At 43.0% G+C, this 16,536-nt stretch overlaps 1 long non-coding RNA gene across 1 annotated transcript; it reads left to right on the top strand.

The window, feature by feature from the left end:
* Nucleotides 1-252: 252 nt before the first annotated feature.
* On the top strand, nt 253-3,708 carry LOC122465314. The gene is made up of 3 exons (XR_006290060.1): nt 253-414; nt 1,759-2,169; nt 3,518-3,708. It is a non-coding gene; the product is annotated as an uncharacterized LOC122465314 (long non-coding RNA).
* The last annotated feature ends 12,828 nt before the right edge of the window (nt 3,709-16,536 follow it).

The raw sequence follows: 16,536 nt of genomic DNA, 5'->3' as shown, positions 1-16,536 counted from the left end.
GTGATCTGAAAGAAATACAAGTCTGCAGTTCCTACTTGGGAATTTGACATTTCAAGCTCCATGCACTATTTATTTACCTTTCACATAGCTGATTTCCTACCTGTAACTGATAAAATGTTTGAAACACATCATACTGCATTTTATTACTACTGTGTGCACTGCCCCAGGTGAGATCAGGTCCCCATTGTGCTAGGCACAGTACAAACACAGAGTTCCTTACCCCAGACATCTTATAATCTAAACAGACAAAGCAGAGGAGAACCAGAACAGAGGTGAAGGGACTTGCCCAAGGTCATCTTGAAGGTCAGTGGCTGACCTAGGAATAAAACCCAGGTCTCCTTGTCTAATGCCCTATCCATTGGACAACATTGCCTCAAAGACTAGAGTTCAAACCATCTATAGAGGATCTGCAAAGTAAGTAAAATATTATTTAATCTTATCGGTCATGCTGTTTTCCATTTCATATTTTGGGTATCCCCTTCAGAGAAGTGATTTATTTGCAAAGGCATCTTCTTGAGACTTGCATTGGAAGGTAGATTTTTAGCATCTTCCTGGGTAAACATAGCCAAGTGTAGACTACGCAAATGTTAGTTAGGTGTTACACATTAGTACCCATAATGGACTGTATACCTGGATTACACTGGTAGTGAAACTATGTAAAATCTGAGTCCTCCAGTTGAAAAGCCGTATCTACATGCAAAATATTATAATAACTAGGCTTGGCAGAACTTGATTTTTATTTTTTGATAATTTTGAGGGATATCAATGTTTATTTGTGAGTATTTTTAAAGATTTTTATCTATTTACATTTTCACAGTTGTACAAAATTATGGCATGTCAATAGGTGGATCAGGTAATTATTTAATGACAGTAGATGTTGAGATTCAGAAAATTAAAGCTTTATAACTGTTAAAACACAAATTGTCAACATTACATCAAAATATACAAAATAAATATCCTTAAATCAAACTCTATTAACTCCTTAAGCAGCATTTTTCCTTTGCCTATCTGTAAATTTAGATTTATTATCCACAGAAGTGTGTGTGTGTGTGTGTGTGTGTGGTAAAATCGACATTTACCAGTAGAAATCTCTAACCCTGCCAAGCCTAATTAGAATGTCGGTCACACATCTCTAGAAGGCAACACAGTGTTTGAATCAATGTCTTCTAATTCTAAGAATTCTTATCTTATTGCCAGCTTGGTAGTTCTCTCTGTCTCAAGTGACTCTACAAGCCATCTGCACATGTTGAAAATCAAAGTACTTTCTGGTTTAAGTGGAGTTGCATTGTTTGTCACTCAGAATAAATCCCTCTATATCACTCAGTATGGTGCTTGGTGAAAACAGCTGATGTTCAAGTTCAAACCAAAAGCAAAGACAATGATTTGAAACCAGCAATAGCAGCCTGATATCACCTTCCCAGTTGCAGCTCAACAAACCAACAAAAATATGCAATTTTCTCTGCGCTTGCTGGCAAACTGTATTCTCACTCTAGTCCCTGGGTGTTTTATCTTTGACTTAAATAGGAATGAGTTGGTCCTCAGTGGTTTTTGACTGGAAAGAATACAGACTGTGTCGGACCTTGTCGAAGTGGTTAGGATGGTCACAGATTGTAAGGGCTGTCTCAAAAATAGTTTTAATGGGTCTGATTCTCCACTCTGTCACACTACGGTAATGGAAGGTCCACCACGTTCGCTATTTTAGTTAGTTGCTTTCTTTCCGTTGTACTATGTTAGATTTGTGCCCAATCTCTTTCTCAGATTTTGGTTTTAGGCTGTTATTTCCACACACCCTCCCCCATCCTCTCCATATGGAACAGAATAAAGTTAAGAAACATCATTTTCAAAGAATAAAGACTTGGATGGAGTCCATGTTTTCTTGTGAGTCTGCTACAGCTGTTAATTTGTGGAAAACCTAAGTGGAAGGTAAGCAATATGGCAGCATCATTTTACATGAGAATTCAGAAATGGCCTCATTCCAAACCTTGGCTGATTTAGGCTCTTGGCTTTCATAGACAAAGCTTTGTGTAGTGTCATGCTTTTTTAATAGATGATGTTGATGCAGCTGTGAAAGGTTCTGATATTCTTTAGTTTGACTGAATGACGACAATTCCACATTAAAGTATTGTGGAGTTGTGATCTTGTTTGTCTTTGCTCATCAGACATTAGTGGGTAAGTCTGAGGAGGGCTGGGATGCTGTTAAGGAGGGAAAATCCCATATAAATAGGTTCCCTCTTCCCCTTCTTTATAAACATGCTGAAACCAAAATCTCACACCCAAACAGTCATGAACTTTGGGAAAGTTTGGAGCTGGATTTAAACTTTATGGTTTGGGCCCCCTCTACGTCTCCAGGATATGCACATCCTTTTTCTGTAGACATTATTCCCATCCAGTATTTGCCAGGCATAGTTGGTGGCATATCAAAATTTAAGTACTTTACGGAATACAGCAACATCTTTTCCTTGGATGGATATTTTTTTTGCAGAGAGTCTATGGTATGCCGCTTAGTGAGGGAATTTTACAGTATACTTTTGGGAGAAACGCTGCACTTCTTTGGGGTGGATTAGATGACCTAAAAAATGCTTTCCAGCTGTGATATCTATGTTGCTAATAAATGTCATCACAGCTGTTGACTTGGGGAGCATCAATGGTAGAACTAAGAGAACAACTTGAGATGTTGTTGACCATTCATATTGCAGTGGCACCTATAGACTTCAACCAGGTCAGGACCCCATTGTCCTGCCCAAACATAGAGTAAATGATGGTCCTTGCTCCAGTGAGTTAAGTCTATAGAAACTGACTCAAAACTTTTCCCAGCCCTGAAGCTGAATGTGTACCAACCCTCCTTTTGTGTTGGAAAAATGCATGGTTATTTTAATAATAATCCTTTCTTGTGCACATCTTCAGTTCCTGATTCCTGGCTGGGACTGAAATCTGGAGTCTTGAAGTACTGTGAGGAAGGCTGTGCTAGCAACCTTGTGAGAAAGCTGAGACTTCCAGCTCAATTTTGTAGATTCATCAGACTCTCATATTCTGGGTCAGTTTCAGATAAGACTTTGAACTGCTAAATGTTTCTCTGAACCCCAAACAAGTAAAAGTTTGGGAGGTTCACTCACCACTGATGTGGCTTTCCTTTTAGTAACAGTAATAACACTTTATATAGTATGTTTCATCTGAAGCTCTCACTCACTTTTTGAAAGTGCTTTAAGTATTATTTGTACTTTATCGTTGGGGAAGCTAAGACACAAAAAGGTTACACAGTGTATCAATGAAAGACCTGGGACTCGAATTCATGTTCCCGATTCCCAGTCTATGCTCTAACCACGAGACAATCTGGTTACATTCCTCTTGGTGGTGTTTTGTGAACAGGCATTCTCTTTCTAATGTCTTTTTGAGAAAACTCAGTTTGTATTAGTGTTGCCTTCTTCCCCATAACTGATAGATTGATTCCACTATCTGTATGCAGCCTCACTTCCTGCCCTTTCTGGACTTGGCTAGGTGTTATGTCTCTTGTCTTTAGGGTGAATTAAGGCAGCATTCTTGGATGCATGGGATCTCAGTCTCGTGGTCAGAGTGAAATAATGTGTTGGGAAGAAAGAGGAAGCCAGAGATGGGCTGTCCCTTTGAGGAGTCTGGGAAAGGAAGATCAAGGAGTTTGGGGAATGGAAAGTACTCTGTGGATGGGCATGATGTTCTCTGGAGGCGTCTGAAATTGGGTAAGTTCACTACAGAGGGAAGTAGAAGCAACACAAACTAACCACAACCTGCCTTGAACTTAGAGAGGAGTATGGCTAACTGCTGGGGAGTGCACTGATTCAGAACATTCTCTCCCTGACACCCACAAGCCAGGAGTTTCTGGTGGAAACCCAAATATCAGCTTGCTCTTTCTTGGGGTGAATTTTCATTCCAGTTTCCAATTTCTCAGTAGAATAGAGCAGGATAATTTACACCTTCCTGCATCACGCAGTGTGGCTCTGATCTGTAGTCTCAATAGGTAAAAAATTTTAAAGCACTTAATGTGACTTAGGGTCCTAAGTCCCATTTTACAAAGTGGCTCAGACACTTGAGAGCTTAAGTTTCATTGAAAGTTGAAGGGTGAAATCCTGGCCTTATTGAAGTCGCTGGGAGTTTTGCTATTGGCTTTAGTGGGGCTAGGATTTCACCCAGTGACTTAGGCTCCTAAATCTCTGAGGTGCTTTTGAAAACCTTAACCAATTTGGCCTGCCTAATCCATGTTCTCTGTGGTTCTATCCAGTACCTATTTGTCTTGACTGCCTTAAATTTTATAAAATCACACAACAGCTGTAATTGAATATCATGTTTTACTTTCAGTGACAGAGCAAAGGTGCCAAAATATTCAGTAGCTCTCCGAGGAACATCTGCAACTTCTTTAGTGAATATTTTTACAGCTGGTTATAGTTTTATTTATTTATTTATTTATTTTTATTTTTAATGGTACAAAATCCTAGACCCTGGAGGGGGGAGAATAGTTTCCTTTCCTCATATCAGAAATTAAATAAATGCCTGGAGATAGGGCTAGGAGGTAGTTTGTCATTTGAGAGAGAGAGAAAGGAAAGTTGCCCAAGTCAACAGGGAATGCAAAACATGTTCATTTCATGGTTATAAATAAAGATGGTCTGAGGAGGTTCTGCTTGGATCAGGAGCTGGATCCAAGTTTAGGCTAACATTCAGGTTTGAGTATAGGACTTGAGTTTACAGACAATGGTGCTAAAACCACATAAATTGTTCTTGTAAGATTTTGGCCCCAAATAATAGATATTATGAGATTCCTGCTATCTTGAATGGTGGGAATCTGATGTGATCACCTGTTCTAACACAGTTTCCACCATCTTGGGTGGAACATGAGAATGATGGCTCTCATAGATTTAACCCAGTACTAACCTGTAATGGCAGGTCATGGTCTAGGAATCTGAACTTGAACCCACCTGCAAATCAGAGAAGCTTGAATTTAAGGTTCTGATTTTTGTTCTTTCTCTAGCTGTGGATGCTTAGTTGCTCAGATAATGAAAAAAGTAACAATACTGTTCACTCAAACACTAGTATTCTCTTATCCCGCACCTTTCTCCTCCCAATACTAGCGTAGCTACATAGCCAAGAAATTGTATGTGTATTGTAGATGCATTAAATTCTAGGACTAATGTGCTACTACCAAATCTATTAACATTATGACCAAGATCGCATTATGGCAAATTGCTTTTTCATTTACATGTGGCACAACTTCAACTTCTGGTAGTACAGAATCCTTAACTCATGATGTACACAGTACTGTAAAAACAGATAGTACCTACTAGTTGACCGTGCGGGATGAGAAACAAGCAAACTACCTGATTCCAAATTCTGAAAAGAACTTGCTACATCCCATCTGATTAGTAGAGGTTTAGTTGTGCTGGTAGTTCCCTGTTGAGAGCAGGTGAGAAACAGCACTGGCACTGCCCTCTTCTGAATGCAACTTAAGCTTCTGGAAGAAAACTGGGAGGAATGAACAAAATTTGGGCTTACAAATTGTCCTGTGAATAAGACTGGTTATGGAGAGTTGGTTTAGCCTTTGTTTCAGGAACATGGGGTCAAATTCTACAGATGGACCCAAGCCAGGATATTTGAATCCAGATTAGATATGGATTCAAATATGGATTCAGATTAGATAGGGGAATCGTGGGTAGGGTGAAGTTCGATCTGAGGTTCCTGTTCAGACCCACTTCTAAGGTGCTTTGCTAACAGAAATGGGGCCCAAAACTCTTCTTTCTTACACTGGTTCTATATTGATATAACTTCCTTAACATCAGCGGAATTACTCCTGATTTACATATATATATATATAAAATGAGAGGAGAATCAGTGATTTTTTGTGTACTAATGCCAATTGCATTAGAGTTTAATGGACCTGCTCCTGCTAAAGTCAGTGGAAGTTTTGCCATTAATTTCAATTTCTGAGTGTGATAAAACTCAATACAAATGTCTAAAACTTCCCAGATTAGCTCACTTGCTGCAGTTAATATTTTGTCCAGGACTTTTCTGTGGTACCAAATATAATTAAAACATTTGTATTAAACCAGTACTAGTTTTTTGTCCTCTTCCATGCCAAGGCATTGCTCTGGTGCTAACTGGGGAATAGCACTGCTCTTAGGAACTGGGAACCGAGTGTGGCAGAAGGTCATCTTTCATGAACATTTGGTACATAAGCTAAGTGATAAAATTCCAGACTTTGACTCCCTTTGGATAGAGGTGAATCAGTAAGAACTAGACATTGCAAACACTGCGCCCAAGGGCGAATCAAGTGTGGATGATAGCCTTCACAAGTTCCTTCCTCCATCATTCAGGAGCATAGATTGCAGGGGTTGGTTGGCCCAAATCCCATGTTTTTTGCTTTATTCTCTTTCTTGTGCCATCATTTTTTCTAGTACTTTGTCTCAAGACACTTTCCCCTGTGTCCTTTAGAATGTAGCTCACTGATGCTGTTGTCTTACTCTTTCCAGTGGGTGAACTCAGCACAATGTAGGTCATTAATTGACCAGGCAAGACTGGAGGAAAATCAGGGGTAGCTGAGGTTATAGGGTTAATATTTATACTCTCACATGCCACTTGCGTTCTGTTGCTGTCTGACAGCTTTGACTCTGTTGCTCAATGAAGTGTGATTACATCAAAGTGTCAATCTTATCTGCATTTCAGTTTTGCTGTGTCTGTCCCTATGGAACAGATTGTACAATGTAATTATATCCTTTCCAATAGTCCTCCTAGGGAATGACTTAATCTATAATGTAGCCATCTGGTTATGAACACAGTGGCCTCATGGACCTAATAAGAACTTGGATCTTGCATTCAGTTATGTCATGTCTGAGTATTGCTTGTTTGTGTATTTTCAGAAAATCTAGATAAAATATTAAAAGGGGAGAAAAAGTTTTTCTTCATAAATTAGTGATGACCTCAACACACACAAGTGGCAGAGCAATTGGCAAATGATGCAATGTCAATAAAATAAGCTGAAATTCTAATACAGTGAAGTAAAAGCAGTGGTAGTTGATTTATACTGCGGAGTTGGGGGGGAGGTTAAAATTTAATATAAATGGCTGCTAATTATTTTTGAAGCCTATGATGATTCCCTAAGTGCACAGCCTCTCTTCACACATGTATGTGGCAAAAAGGAAATGTGTCACACAAAATATTTCAATCTTAGGGCCAAATCTTGTCGTCTCTGTGCATGCAAACTTTCTGTTGACTTGGATTGGAATTCGTTGTGCAAAATTACTGCAGGACATTATCCAGAGCTTGTATACAGGTACAGCCATGCATTTTCAAATGAAGAAATGTGTGTGGTTTCTCATGGTTTGACCATGTGCATAACATTTCATGTGGGCAGCAGCATCCACAATTATTAAAGAGGAGTACAAAGGTCTGTGGTTAGGCATCAGACTATTCAGAGTGGGACAAATTGGGAGACTTGGAATTTGGGTTTGTTTGTTTACTTAGAAGTCCTAGACCAGTGAAATAAAATTAGCTTTCTGTAGAGCTATGCAGGGAAAACTTGGCACTGCTTGCAAAACTGATGAGAAATAATGTTCTTGAGAGATGAATATAAAACATGGCTTTCTTGATATAAAATGTTGGCTGGCAGAGAAGGGGTTGAGTATGGGAGAATGTATGCATGTGGACACTGCTTTTGTTTCAGGAGTGACCAAAAGAACATGAAGGCTAATATGGTAAACTTCGAATCTTGGCCTTAAAATAAATAAATTTTTAAAAGTTCACTGTTGCGGGGGGGGGGGGGAATGGGAGAAGTAACAACTTCACAAAGGCCTTTAGCTACCTCTAAGATCCTATAGTCCTAAATGTCCTTGCCCATTTTTAAGTCCTCAAATCACTGATGGCCATATGGCATCCTTTCTAGTCAGTGGCTGTGCAAGATAATGGGCTTTGTTTAAACAAAGTTGATTGAGGCAGCAGGCAACACCAGTTGCTACTGTTGTTTGTTTACTGCATCACAGTATAGTAAAAAACAGCACCCATTGCCTTTGCACATGGGCACATTCTACTACAAATACAAAATCCATGAAGTTAAGGTCTAAAAAAAGATGTTAAATCCACCAATATACCCAGATGGAAAAATAGTCCAGAGGGCAGTTATAAGAGGTAAATCTTAGACTGTGGCCCAGAGCTTACCATATCAGATCCTGAGGGACTATGGCCTGGTTTACCCTACGAGTTTAGGTCGAATTTAGCAGCGTTATCTCGATTTAACCCTGCACCCATCCACATGACGAAGCCCTTTTTTACGATTTAAAGGGCTCTTAAAATCGATTTCTTTACTCCACCCCCGATGAGGGGATTAGCGCTGAAATCGGCCTTGCCAGGTCGAATTTGGGGTACTGTGGATGCAATTCGACGGTATTGGCCTCTGGGAGCTATCCCAGAGTGCTCAGTTGTGACCGCTCTGGACAGTGCTATCAACTCAGATGCACTGGCCAGGTATACAGGAAAAGGTCCGCGAACTTTTGAATCTCATTTCCTGTTTGGCCAGCGTGGCAAGCTCACCTGCACAGGTCACCATGCAGAGCTCATCGTCACAGGAGACCATGCAGTCCCAGAATCACCGAAGAGCTCCAGCATGGACCAAATGGGAGGTACGGGATCTGATCGCTGTATAGGGAGATGAATCCGTGCTAGCAGAACTCCATTCGAAAAGATGAAATGCCAAAATATTTGAAAAAATCTCCAATGGCATGAAGGACGGAGGCAATAACAGGACCCGCAGCAGTGGTGCATGAAAATTAAGGAGTTCAGGCAAGCCTACCAAAAAACCAGAGAGGCAAACGGCCGCTCTGGTTCAGAGCCCCAGACATGCCGCTTCTAGGATGAGCTGCATGCCATTCTAGGAGGTGCAGCCACCACTACCCCAACCCTGTGCTTTCACTCTGTCCAAGGAGTGGGAGGCAACATGGAAGTGGGTTTTGGGGGCGAGGAAGATGAGGAGGAGGAGGAGGAGGAGGAGGAGGAAGTTGTAGATAGCTCACAGCAAGGAAGCGGAGAAACGAGTTTTCCCAACAGCCAGGATCTGTTTATCACCCTGGACCTGGACCCAGTACCCCCCGAACCCACCCAAGGTGAGCTCCCGGACCCTGAAGGTGGAGAAGGGACCTCTGGTGAGCGGAAATCCTCCAGGGACATCTCCATAAAGCTCTTCTGGATGTACTCCCAAAGCCTTTGCAAAACGTTTCTGGGGAGGGCCTTCAGCCTTATTCCGTCCTCCATGGTAGGACACTTTACCACACCAGGCCAGTAGCATGTAGTTGGGAATCATTACAGAACAAAGCATTGCAGCATATGGTCCCAGTGTTTGCTGGCATTCAAACAACATCCATTCTTTATCTCTCTGTGTTACCCTCAGGAGAGTGATATCATTCATGGTCACCTGGTTGAAATAGGGTGGTTTTAGTAAGCGGACATTCAGAGGTGCTCATTCCTGCTGGGCTGTTTGCCTGTCGCGGAACAGAAATCTTCCCTGCTGTTAGCCACACGGTGGGGTGAGGGGTGAAGCCATCATCCCAGAGAATTAGGTGTGTGTGGGGGGGGGCGGGGAGGCATTAGTTGGGTTTCTGCTGCATGTGAACCTGGACACCGGAACCCAGCCCCTCCTTTTAAATTGCCAACCCATTTTTAATGGCCAACCCAATGGCTACTTCGTATGGGAAATGAGGGTGCTGCTGTTTGAAACCATTCTCACATGTTATGAAGGTTAAAGAAGCCAAAAGACTGTGGCTTACCATGGCTGCCTGCAAGCCGAATTCTGCTGCCTGGCGCTGCGTGAGTGATCTCTCACACCAAACCGGGATACCCTCAATAAGAGGCAAAATGCGACCTTGTAATGAAAGCACATGTGCTATGTAACGTTAACAGCAAGGTTTACCGTGAAAGAGTGTACCCATTGTTCTATAAAATGTGTCTTAACTACCGCTCTCCCCTTTTTTCCCCCTCCACCAGCTCCATATGTTTCTCCTTCCCAGAGGCTAGCGAAGATTAGAAGGCAAAAAAAACTCACTTGTGATGAAATGTTCTCTGACCTCATGCTGTCCTCCCACACTGACAGAGCACAGCAAAATACGTCGAGGCAGACAATCTCCGAGTGCAGGAAAACACAATATGACCACGAGGAGAGGTGGCGGGCTGAAGATGGTAGGTGGCATCAGCTTGCTGAAAGAAGGCAGGAGTCAGTCCTCAGGCTGTTGGAGGATCAAACTCATATGCTCCAGTATATGGTTGAGCTTCAGGAAAGGCAGCAGGAGCACAGACCGCCGCTACAGCCCCTGTGTAACCAACCTCCCTCTTCCCCAAGTTCCATAGCCTCCTCACCCAGATGCCCAAGAACGTGGTGGGGGGGGCCTCTGGCCACCCAGCCACTCCACCCCAGAGGATTGCCCAAGCAACAGAAGGCTGGCATTCAATAAGTTTTAAAGTGCTGTGTGTCCTTGTCCTTCCCTCCTCCACCACCCTACCAGTGCTTCCCTCCTCCACCACCCCTCCCAGGCTACCTTGGCAGTTATCCCCCTATTTGTGTGATGAATAAATAAAGAATGCATGAATGTGAAACAACAATGACTTTATTGCCTCTGCAAGGAGTGATCGAAGGTGGGAGGGGAGAGTGTTTAGCTTATAGGAAAGTAGAGTGAAACCGGGGGGGGGGGGGGGGGGGGGAATGGGGATGCATTTCCATCAAGGAGAAACAAACAGAACTTTCACACCGTAGCCTGGCCATTCCTGAAACTGGTTTTCAAAGCTTCTCTGATGCGCACCTCACCCTCCTGTACTCTTCAAACAGCCCTGGTGTCTGGCTGTGTGTAATCAGCAGCCAGGTGATTTGCCTCAATCTCCTACCCTGCCATAAACGTTTCCCCCTTATTCTCACAGATATTGTGGAGCGCACAGCAAGCAGTAATAACAATGGAAATATTGGTTTTGCTGAGGTCTAACCAAGTCAGTAAACTGCGCCAGCGCACTTTTAAATGCCCAAATGCACATTCTACCACCATTCTGCACTTGCTCAGCCTATAGTTGAACAGCTCCTGACTACTGTCCAGGCTGCCTATGTACGGCTTCATGAGCCAGGGCATTAAGGGGTAGGCTACGTCCCCAAGGATAACTATAGGCATTTCAACATCCCCAACAGTTAGTTTCTGGTCTGGAAAGTAAGTCCCTTGCTGCAGCTGTTGAAACAGACCAGAGTTCCAGAAGATGCAAGCGTCATGTACCTTTCCCAGCCATTTCATGTTGGTGAAATGTCCCTTGTGATCCACCACTGCTTGCAGCACCATTGAAAAGTACCCCTTTCGGTTTATGTACTCGCTGCCTTGGTGCTCCGGTGCCAAGATAGGGATATGGGTTCCATCTATGGCCCCACCACAGTTAGGGAATCCCATTACAGCAAAGCCATCCACTATGACCTGCACATTTCCCAGAGTCACTACCCTTGATATCAGCAGCTCAGTGATAGCGTTGGCTACTTGCATCACAGCAGCCCCCACAGTAGATTTGCCCACTCCAGATTGATTACCAACTGACCGGTAGCTGTCTGGCATTGCAAGCTGCCACAGGGCTATCACCACTTGCTTCTCAACTGTGAGGGCTGCTCTCATTTTGGTGGTATTGTGCTTCAGGGCAGGGGAAAGCAAGTCACAAAGTTCCATGAAAGTGCCCTTATGCATGTGAAAGTTTCGCAGCCACTGGGAATTGTCCCAGACCCGCAACATTATGCGATCCCACCAGTCTGTGTTTGTTTCTCGGACCCAGAATCGGCGTCCAACACCACGATCCTGCCCAAATGACACCATAATGGGCTCGTACTTTGTGAGAAGTCTATGTCCATGTCCTCATCACTCTCGTCACCGCACTGCAGTCGCCTCCTCCTTGCCTGGTTTTGCTTTTCTTGCAGGTTATGGTTCTGCATATCCTGCTGGGTAATGCGTGCAGTGTTTATCGTGCTCATAATTGCTGCGGTGATCTGAATGGGCTCCGTGTTCCCAGTGCTATGACGTCCGCGTTGAAAAAAGGCGTGAAACGATTGTCTGCCGTTGCTCTGATGGAGGGAGGGGCGACTGACAACATGGCTTACAGGGTTGGCTTACAGGGAATTAAAATCAACAAAGGGGGTGGCTTTGCATCAAGGAGAAACAGAATGGCCCCCTCAAGGCTAGAACTCAAAAACCTGGGTTTAGCAGGCCGTTGATTTCACGGAGGGAGAGGAAGGGAGGAGAAAATGAATACAAAACAAATCTGGTCTATTTCTTGTTTTGATCCACTTCATCTATCTTTATACATCTTGCTGGCAGTAGACGGTGCAGTATGACTGCTGGCCATTGTTGTCTCCTGGCTGCTCATTAGAAGACGGTGCAGTAGGACTGCCGGCAGGACTGAATCGCCATGAGACGAAACTTAAAAGGGAAATGACCTGGCTGAGTCACTCCCATGTTTACCCAGGCGCCCCGACCGACCTCACCAAGGTTGGCTAAAAGAGCACCCTGGAGTACAGTGACGATGGCTACTGGTCATACTGCACTGTCTGCTGCCAAAAGGCAATAAGCTACTGCTATGTAGCAATGCAGTACCGCGTCTGCCAGCACCCAGGAGACATACGGTGACGGTGAGCTGAGCGGGCTCCATGCTTGCCGTGGTATGGTGTCTGCATGAGTAACCCAAGAAAAAAAGCGCGAAACGATTGTCTGCCATTGCTTTCACAGAGGGAGGGAAGGGGGTGCCTAACGATATGTACCCAGAACCACCTGTGACAATGTTTTTGCCCCATCAGGCATTGGGATTTCTACCCAGAATTCAAATGGGTGGCGGAGACTGCAGGAACTGTGGGATAGTTACCCACAGTGCAACGCTCCAGAAGTCGACGGTTGCCTCGGTACTGTGGATGCACTCCACCTACTAAATGCACTTAGAGCATTTGTGTGGGGACACACACAATCAACTGTATAAAAATGCTTTCTACAAAACTGACTTCTATAAATTCGACCTAATTTCGTAGTGTAGAGAGAGAGAAAGATCAGAATCCAAAGGTGAAGGCCTTTCTCTAAAACTGTGGCGCTACTGACCTTGGAGAGCTCAACACCAGGACTGATAGCAAGAGCAATCCAGCAGAAGATCACAATAGTTGTGACAGGAGAGAGGGACCGTTGTGCCTGAGACCAATCACAGCTTCATAGGTCCTATACCATAAAATAGTATTTTACACCTATATAGTGCTTTGCATTTTCAAAGTGTTTCACAAGCACAAACTCTCTAATACACGGATAGTCAATCGGTGGACTGTGGGCCAATCTGGGCCACCAGATGCTTTTGAATGGACCATGACATCTTTTTATTTACTTATTATCATTATTGTTATTGTGGTGTGGAAAATGTTTCTCTGAAGTCTGGATCTTGATTATACCTTGACCAAGAAATTTGGACCGTAACAAAAAATAATTGACTACCCCAGCTCTTATGCTTTTCCTAGCAAAGAAATAGGCGCTCCCTAGAACAGTGAGGTTCTATCATCACCCCAGCTCACCAGAAAGCTGGAGTTTAGTCATCTTCATCCTCAGCAGATCATCATCTGGAGGGACATCCCAGCGATGACTATTAAGTCCTTTTTAGGCTTGGTCTTTACTTAGTTATTTTGATAGATGGGACTGGGTCTCTTATCTATTCTTTTTTTTTCCTGCAGGACAAAATAAGTGCAATGTGGTGCCAGGATGCTGTCACAGTATTTTACTTCACATGTGACCTTGTTGCTCCAACACATCACACCGTGGAGATCTATTGTGAAGTCACAGTCTTCAATCATCCTCAAGCTCTGCAAGTTAGGTGAGGCTAGTGGGATGTAGGTCACCCCCTTTGAAAATTGGGGCTAACCCATAAATTTCAGGATGTCTGGAAAGCCTTGTTGGGTTTCGGGCAACATTTCACCATTTGTTATGGCATTTCACATGCCTATGTGGTTTTTTTTAGTGTGAGAAATATAGTCCATGAAAATGGTGGATTTTCCCAACTTCTACTCTTTAGTTATTTGTGGGGAATTGGGGGTCAGTGAAAAGCAGAGAGAGCTATGGGAGGGATCTTGCACTTTGGAGAAGGACAGAAAAATGCCTAGCATCTATTGGAGTAAGGGATACAGACTTGGGAAACAATAGGCTGGAGGAAAATGGCGATGGGAATGAAGCCCCCAAGGGATGATGATTAAGTTCCTATTCTCTTTCTGCATTTGATCTCCATTCTGTGCAAGGGTCGAAAATATGACTCTTAGGGAAATCTGCCTGTGTATTTCAAAAGCACCTATCTCTGTGGTATCTGAGTATAATACTGTATATTTGATACTGGAGATATTTCTACTTAGTTTGAACTGGAATGGGAACCTGTGAAAACTCTTCAGAGCCCATAGGAGAACAGCCAAATGATGGTGAATCACCCCACTGGTTCAACAAGGTCCAAAAGCATATTTTTTTCATTAATTTGCGTACCCAAGTCAAGACAAAGCATTGCATGCAGGAATCTCTAATCTTCATTGGGTTTATCTCTATATTAAACATGAGGAGGATGGTTGGATTGTAGAACTCTGTGAATAGCATTCAGCCAACCGTCAGCTTTATTCCCAGACCAGTCCTGTTTTATTCACTGCCCATTATGGAAAAGGCTTGTGTTCCTGAAGTGTGTGGGGGTCTCCGCTATGGCTTCTGGCAACTGAGGATTTTTTTTTTTTTTTTTTTTAAGCAAAGCACAAATGATTACCCAGAGTCAATTGTCTCTGGCCTCCTGTCTGCAGAATCTCTTTTATGAAGTAAATGTTTATGCTTTCAGACTCCCTCCAGGCCTGTATAATCATTCAGCACATGGCAAGGCCCAAACTGCAGGATAAATCTGTTCTAGCCGTTAGCTATGTAGTAAATACATTCTCCAAAATCCTCAGCTAAACCGCGAGAATTGGAGGGACACCAAACCAAAACATTCTTTTCACTTAGAGACTGCTAAAGTGGCTGAGAAACTGGATATTTTGCAGAGAAATTGGCTTTTTCCCCCCTTCACTGATTTTTCCTTGAAGTCTGCAGTGGTGGAATGAGTGAATTATTTCCTGGGGCAGCTGCTGTTTAACATCCAATACTTTATTCTTTGAGCTTGTAAAATAAGCAAATCAAAGTGAGAAAGTGGCAGGTTTCTCAGAATTCCTGGGAATCAGACAACGCTTGAGATTTCATGTTTATTTTCTTGGCATGTGCTAGATATGTCCATCTTTTCTTTCAGCTACTGTAGGCTCCGCCGACTCTCCACCCCCCCCCCCCTTTTCTCCAAAACAGATTAAATATAGCTATGATACAGGGCCTCAAGGGAGGCTAGGCGGGAGGGAGTGGAAGAGAAAATGGTACAGAAAGAATACTTCTAGCTCCATGAGGGATGGAGATGAGAGATAAAAGAAGCTTTGTACATCTGTATCAAAGGGAATACTGTAAGACATCAGGACTGGGCTGCAAAAATCAGTTCTACAGGCAGATTTTCAAACCCTCAAGTCAGAGAAATGGGATTTCTGTAAAATTCAAATCTCTGATTCATCGCAAAGTTCAGGGATATTTGGATTTAGGGGACATATCCAGGTCCATCTCTCTCTCGAACAGAAAACCCTGCAAAACCAGTATTGCAAAACATGCTATAGGATGGTATGGCATAGCCTAAGAGTAACTATTATAGGACCAAATGACTTTGAAAAATCACCTATATCATTTTATAGATTGAATTTTCCTGTACTCTAAGCTTAACATTTTCTTTGCTGTTATGTACTCCCTATTGAAAATGGAATGAGTGGGCAAGCCACAGGCTCACCTACCCCTTCACCCTGATGACTGAAGAAACCTCTTATTTCACACATCTGTTTAAAAACGTTCCCCACCCAGGTGTGTAGCAGGAACAGGCAGAATTGTTGCAAAGTAGATTTAATTCCACAGTTGTCATTTTCATGTGTAATATCATTTTCATGTGTAACATATTTATACCCGTACATATATACACCTACTGCTCAGAGGACTCTGAGATGTAGATGAAGATGTAACCAGTAGGGATGGAGAGAGAACTATTAAGACAACATTGAGAAGAGCATTAAAAAGGTGTATGAATTCTGAGATTGCCAGCCCAGTTATAGACAAAAAAACTAGCATGGCATAAATAAATGATTCTCTTTACCTAAGGTACTTTTCACCTCAGTCTGCCTATCAGAAATATTGAAGGGACACCACAAAGCAAGTAGCAGTGGAAAGGCGAAGTAAAACTTGAAAAACATAGGGAGGACCAGAGGGTTATATATGGGAGACAAGAAAGGCAGCATGGGAGTTGTTCTGCTCTGGAACTGAAGCTGAAATCTGCTGCTGAATTGCCATCTAACATTTCCAAAGAAGGCAGAGGCAAAAGGACCTGCCCCGTTGCTTGCAAGCAACTACACTTGAATTAGCAGTTTGAAATGCACTTACAAGTCCACCGAGCCATGGCACTGACTCCAGGTGCAAT

Source organism: Chelonia mydas, chromosome 3 (genome assembly GCF_015237465.2).
Source record: "Chelonia mydas isolate rCheMyd1 chromosome 3, rCheMyd1.pri.v2, whole genome shotgun sequence".
Taxonomy (NCBI): domain Eukaryota; kingdom Metazoa; phylum Chordata; order Testudines; family Cheloniidae; genus Chelonia; species Chelonia mydas.
The sequence above is the reverse complement of the archived record's forward strand: the minus strand, read 5'-3'. Positions and strand labels throughout refer to the sequence as shown.